Genomic DNA, 7,233 nt, shown 5'->3' on the forward strand with positions numbered 1-7,233 from the left:
AATAGGGCAGAATAGTGAATGAAAGGTGTCCAGTGGTACTCACTGCTTGGCAATAGGTGATTGTCCCTTCGTGGTCACCAAAATCTGTCCAGAATTTATTCCTTCTGGTGGGTTCTTGGTCTTGCTGACTTTAAGAATGAAGTTGCGATCTTCGTGGTGAGTGTTACAGCTCTTTAAGATGGTGTGTCCGGAGTTTATTCCTTCAGATGTTCAGATGTGTCTGGAGTTTCTTCCTTCCAGTGGGTCCATGGTCTCACTGACTTCAAGAATGAAACCAGAGACCTTCGTGGTGAGTGTTACAGCTCTTAAAGGTGGGGCAGACCCACAGAGTGAGCAGCAGCAAGATATATTGTGAAGAGCCAAAGAACAAAGATTCCACAGCATGGAAAGGAACCAGAGCAGGTTGTCGCTGCTGGCTGGGGTGGCCAGCTTTTATTCCCTTATTTGTTCCAGCCCACATCCTGCTGATTTGTCCATTTTACAGAGTGCTGATTGGTCCATTTTACAGAGTGGTGATTGGTCCATTTTACAATCCTTTAACTAGATACAGAGTGCTGATTTGTGGGTTTTTACAGAGTGCTGATTGATGCATTTACAATCCTTTAGCTAGACACAGAGTCCTGATTGGTGCATTTTTACAGAGTGCCGATCGGTGCATTTACAATCCTTTAGCTAGACAGAGTGTTGATTGGTGCATTTACAATCCTCTAGCTAGACAGAAAAGCTCTCCAAGTCCCCACACAATCCAGGAAGTCCAACTGGCTTCACCTCTCGTAAGTGCCTATTTTTGAACTCTCTAAACTCTTGTTTTTTTTGTTCTGCTCATTTATCTAGTCCTGTACCAATATACACTGTATTATTTTCATAGATTAATAGATGCTTTGGCATCTCAATAGAAAAACAACTCCCATATCTTTGTTCTTATTTTTCTAAATTATTCTTATGATTCTTGAATATGTTTTTCATACACATTTTAGGATTAACTTGGTAAGATACAAAAATATTCAACATGGACTTGGCATGGTGACTCATGCTTGTTATCCCAGCACTTTCAGAAGCCAAGTCGGGCAGATCACCTGAGGTCAGGAGTTCGAGACCAGTCTGACCAACGTGGAGTACTCCATCTCTACTAAAAATACAAAATTAGCCAGGTGTGGTGACACATGCCTGTAATCCCACCAACTCAGGAGGCTGAGGCAGGAGAATTGCTTGAACCCATGAGGTGGAGGGTGCAGTTAGCCAAGATTGTGCCACTGCACTCCAGCCTGGGTGACAGAGCTAGACTCTGTCTCAGAAAAAAAGAAAATTCAACCTGGATTTTTATGGAAATAACATTGCACTGGCTGATTAATTGGGGCAAAATTTACAATATAATAGTACTGAAAGATTCACAGAATTGAGCAGATCCATGGACAAGCTGTAAATGTACCTGAGGAACTTTATTACATCTTTCAGTATATTTCTACAACTTCTTCAAAGGGATTAAGTTAATTCATAGTTTCTTCAGGTTTTGGTTGTTATTGTAAATTGACTATTCTTTCCTATTATATATTTCTTGATTGTTTAAATGTTTTTAACAGAAGCAAAGATTTCCCCCCAGCTTTATTGAGATATAATTGAAAAATTTAAAATATACATAGTTTAGGTATACATCTTACTGTGTTGATATACTTAAACATTGAAATATAATTACCACAATCAAGCTAAGAAACATATCCATTAACTTATTTAGTTACATTTTGTGTGGTGAGTATGCTTAAGATTTGCTCTCAGGGCTGGGCACAGTGGGTCAATCCTGTAATCCCAGCACTTTGGGAGGCCAAAGCAAGCAGATCACCTGAGGTCAAGAGTTTGAGACCAGCCTGACCAACATGGAGAAACCCCGTCTCTACTAAAAAGACAAAATTAGCCGAATGTGGTGGCACATGCCTGTAATCCCAGCTACTCAGGAGGCTGAAGCAGGAGAATCTCTTGAACCCAGGAGGCAGAGTTTGCAGTGAGCCATGATTGCGCCTCTGAACTCCAGCCTGGGCAACAAGAGTGAAACTTCATCTCAAAAGAAAACAAACAAACAAAAACAAAAAGCAAAACAAAACAAAAACAATGATTTGCTCTCATCAAATTAAAAGCATAAAACACATTATTTTTAACTATAGTCACCATGCTGTAAATTAGCTCTCCAGAACTTACTCATTTTAGAAATGGTAGTCTACAACTGTTTACCAACATCTGCTCATTTACCTCAACCAGTGACTTCTGGTAAGCACCTTATACTCTCTTTCTGTGGGTTTGAGGTTTTCTTTTCTTTTCTTTTCTTTTTTTTAGATTCCACATACAAGTGAGATAATGTAATATTTGTCTTTCCGTATCTTGCTAATTTCACTTAGCTTAACATTCTCCTGGCTTGTCTGTGTTGTTGCAACTGGCAGAATTTTCTCCCCTTTTTGTAGCTGTATAATATGCTATGTATGCATGATACATATTTTTTTTTACATTTTCTCTATTCATTTATCTGCCAGTGGACAAAAGTTGACTTCATATCTAGGCTATTATGAATAATACTGCAATAAACAAGAGAATGAAGATTTCTCTTCGACATACTTATTTCATTTCCTTTTGGTAGTTTTTAATTTTTTGAGGAACCTCTATATTGTTCTTCCATAATGGATGTACCAATAGCTACTCCCAATCCCCAGTATAGAAGGATTTCCTTTTCTCCACATCCTTGACAACACTTGTTATCTTTTGACTTTCTGATAGTAACCATCATAACAGCTGCACAGTGATGTCTCATTGTGAGTTATGTTGTCATTTTCCTGATAATTAGTGATGTCAACCACCTGTTTATTGCCCTGTTGACTATTCGTATGCTGTCTTTGAAAAAAGTCTCTTCAGGTCCTTTGCACATTTTTAATTAGGTTATAGGGTTTTGTTTTGCTTTGTTTCTTTTTTTTAGTTATTGAGATTTTTGGCTATGTATTTTGGATATTAACTCTTTATCAGGTATATAATTTGCAAATATTTTCTTCTATTCCATAGGTTGCCTTTTCATTTTTAAAATTATTTGCTCTGCAAAATCATTTTAATTTCATATAGTACTACTGTTTATTGTAGCTTTTACTGCCTGTGCTTTTGATGTCATATTCAAAAAGTTATTGCCAAGAACAATTTTATGTAGTATTTCCTCTATGTTTCCTTCTAAGAGTTTGAAAGTTTCAAGTCTTGTTCTTATCTCATACCACTTACAAAAATTAACTCAAAATGGATTAAAGACTTAAGGGTAAGATTTGAAACTGTAAAATTACTAGAACAAAACATAGGGGCAAAGCTCCATCAGATAAATCTAGGAAAAAATTTTTATGTGAATCTCAAAGCATAGGGAACAAAAGTGAAAACAAACAAAGGGGTTACATCACACTAAAAGGTTTCTGCACAGCAAAGAAAACAATCACCAGAGTTAAGAAGCAAGTTACAGAATAGGAAAAAATGTTTGCAAGCCATACATCTGATGAAGAGTTAATATCCAAAATATATAAGAAACCCAGACAAGTCAATAATAAGAAAACAACCTAATTAAAAGAAATGGGCAAAGTACCTAATAGATATTTCTCTAAAGAAAACACAAAAGGCCAACTGGTATATGAAAAAATGCTCAACATCACTAATTATTAGGGAAATGCAAATGAAAACTACAATGAGATAACACTTTGCACCTGCTGAAACTGCTATTATCAAACAGATAAAAGGTAACACGTGTTGTTGAGGATGTGGAGAAATGTAAATCCTTTCACACTGTTCTTGAGAATGAAAATTGATACAGCTATCATGGAAAATGGTATGAGGTTTTTGAAAAAAAAATTAAAAATAACACCACCACAGGATCTGGAAATCCCACTAATATATTAACCTAGAGGAGCTTAAATTACTATGTTAGAGAGTTTTGCATTCTTATGTTCATTGCAGCAAAAAGTTAAGTAATCAACCCAAGTATTCATTAGTGAATAAATGAAGAAAATGTGGTATATATACACAATAGAAAAATTATAGCCTTAAAAAAGAAGGAAATTATGTCATTTACAATATGTATGAGCCTGTAGGACATTATTTTAATTGAAATGATTCAGGCACAGAAAAACAAATATGGTATGATCTCACTTACATGTGGAACCTAAAAACTTAAACTGGGAAACAGAGTATAATGATTGTTCCCAGGTGTAGACTGTGGTGTTAGGGAGATTAGTGAGAAAAACCAGAAAATTTTAGTTAGATAGGAGGAATAAATTTAAAAGATATGTAATGCTGCTACTATTTTTTAATCTTATTGATTTTATTTCAACATGGCAACTATATTTAATAACAATGGCCGGGCGCGGTGGCTCACGCCTGTAATCCCAGCACTTTGGGAGGCCGAGACGGGCAGATCACAAGGTCAGGAGATCGAGACCACGGTGAAACCCCGTTTCTACTAAAAATACAAAAAATTAGCCGGGCGTGGTGGCGGGCGCCTGTAGTCCCAGCTACTCAGGAGGCTGAGGCAGGAGAATGGCGTGAACCCGGGAGGCGGAGCTTGCAGTGAGCCGAGATTGCGCCACTGCACTCCAGCCTGGGCGACAGAGCGAGACTCTGTCTCAAAAAAAAAAAAAATGGATTCTTGAAAGTCACAAATAGAGTATATTTTAAATGATCTTACTGAAACAATAAATATGTGAGGTGATACCTATGTTCATTAACTCAATCTAGCCATTCCACAATGTATACATATTTCAAAACATAATGTCCACAATAAATATATAAAATTTTTATTAAATATAATTTTCAATTCTTATATTCAATTCTTCAATCCTTTTGTAGTTAATTTTTTATGGTGCAAGATAAGGATCTAATTATATATTTTTTGGCATTTGGATATCCAGTTTTCCTAAAACCATTTATTGAAGAAATTATGATTTCTCCATTATATATTTGTGGCAACTTTATCAAAGATTACTTTCCCAATATGGGTGGGCTTATTTCTTGGCTTTCTACTGTGTTCCGTTGGTCTATGTGTCCATTTTTATGCCAATACCACACTGATTTGATTACTATAGCTTTGTAATGTAGTTTGAAATCAGAAAGCAATATTTCTCCAGCTTGGTTCTTCTTGCTCAAGACTGCTTTAGTTATTTAGGTCTTCAGGTATTTAGTTATTCTGATTCCATAAAAATTTTAGGATTGATTTTTCTATTTTTTAGAAAACTATCATTGGAATTTTGATAGGAATTGCATTCACTATGTAGATTTCTTTAGGTAATATGGCTACTTTGATAATATTAATTCTTTTAATCCATGAACACAGAGTATATTTCCACTTATTTAAGCCATCTTCAATTTCTAAAATTAATGTTTTACAGTTTTCCATTTATAAATCTTTCACCTCCTTGTATAAATATATTTTCAAATATTGTATTTTATTTTTTCATAGCTGTTGTAAATGGAATTGCTTACTTAGTTTCTTTTTTTTTTTTTTATGGTTCATTAATAGCATATAGATATATAACTGATTTTTACGTGTTCATTTGTGTTCTGTTCCCTTAATGAGTTAGTTAATTAGTTCCAAGATATTTTTTGGTGGAGTTTTTGGGATTTCAATATAGCAGATCATGTCATCTGCAAACAGAGACATTTTAAGTTTTCCTTTCAGATATGAATGCCTTTTATTTATTTATCTTGCCTAATTGATCTAAGTAGCACTATGAGTCATATGTCAAATAGAAGTGCCAAGAGTTGCCCTCCTTACCTTGTTCCCAATCACTGCTGAGTACATTAGCTATAGGTTTGACTCATATAACTTTTATTGGGTTGGGATACATTTCTTTTATACCTAAATTTTTAAAGTTTTTTCTTTTATGAAAGAATGTTGATTTTTTCAAATGCTTTTTCTGATCTAAAGAGATGACTATATGATATTTCTTCTTCATTTTTGTTTGTTTTTTGAAACAGGGTCTCACTTTGTTGCCCAGGCTACAGTGCAATGTCCTTCCACTTCAGTCTCCTGAGTAGCTGGGATTACAGATATAAGCCACTGTGCTCAGGCTATTATTTCTGTTTATGTGGTATAACACATTTATTGATTTATGTTGAACCATCCTTGCATTTCAGAGATAAATCACACTTAACTGTGGTAAATGATCCTTTTTCACATGCTTTGAATTTGGTTTGCTAGTATTTTGTTGGTGATTTTTGCATTTATGTTGATCTGGGATATTGACTTATAGCACTTTTTTTTTCTTATAGTGTCTTCATCTGGCTTTAGAATTAGGGTAATGCTGGCTTTATAAAATGAGTGTGAAAGTATTTTTTCCTCAAGTTTTTGGAAGACTTTCAAAAAGATTTGTGTTAATTTTTAAAATTTTCATTAGAAAAATAAAATTTTTATTTTTAAATTTTTGGTCTGAGCTCTTCTTTGTTGGGAGGGTTTTGATTAGTGGTTCAATATCCTTAATCATTATTTGTCTGTTCAGATGATCAATTTCTTCATATTTCAGTCTTGGTAAGTTGTTTGTTTCTAGAAGTTTATTTATTTCTTTTAGGTTATACAATTTTTTGGTGTATAATTGTTTATAATCATTTCTTATGATCCTTTGTAGTTCTGTGGTACTGTGGCAATATCTGCTCCTTCATTTCTGATTTTATTTATTTGAATCTTCTCTATTTTTTCTTAACTGATCCATTTGATTTCAAAAAATACTTAATTTTATCTCTTTTATTGTTTTCCTAGTCTCTACTTCATTTACTTCTGCTTTAACTTTTGTTGTTTCCTTTTTTCTGCTAACACTAAGCTTAGTTAGTTTTTTTTTTTTTTTTTTCTTTCCTAGTTCCTTGAGGTACGAATATAGGTTGTTTATTTCAGGGGTCCTGAACACCTAGATTCTCATAGGAGGGCAAACTCTGTTGTGAACTGTGCATGCAAGGGATCTAGGTTGCATACTCCTATGAGAATCTAATGCCTGAGGTGGAACAGTTTCATCCCAAAACCATCCCCGCAGATCGTGGAAAAACTGTCTTCCATGAAACTGGTCCCTGGTGCTAAAAGAGTTGGAGACTGCTGGTTTATTTGAGATCTTATTTTTCTTAATGTAGGTGTTTCTTGCTATGAACTTTCCTCCTATAATTACTTTTGCTGCATCCCATAAGTTTAGGTATTATGTGTTTACATTTTCATTTGCCTCAGCATATTGTGTAATTTCCCTTTTG

This window comes from Theropithecus gelada, chromosome 14 (genome assembly GCF_003255815.1).
Source record: "Theropithecus gelada isolate Dixy chromosome 14, Tgel_1.0, whole genome shotgun sequence".
In the NCBI taxonomy this organism is placed as follows: Eukaryota; Metazoa; Chordata; class Mammalia; order Primates; family Cercopithecidae; genus Theropithecus; species Theropithecus gelada.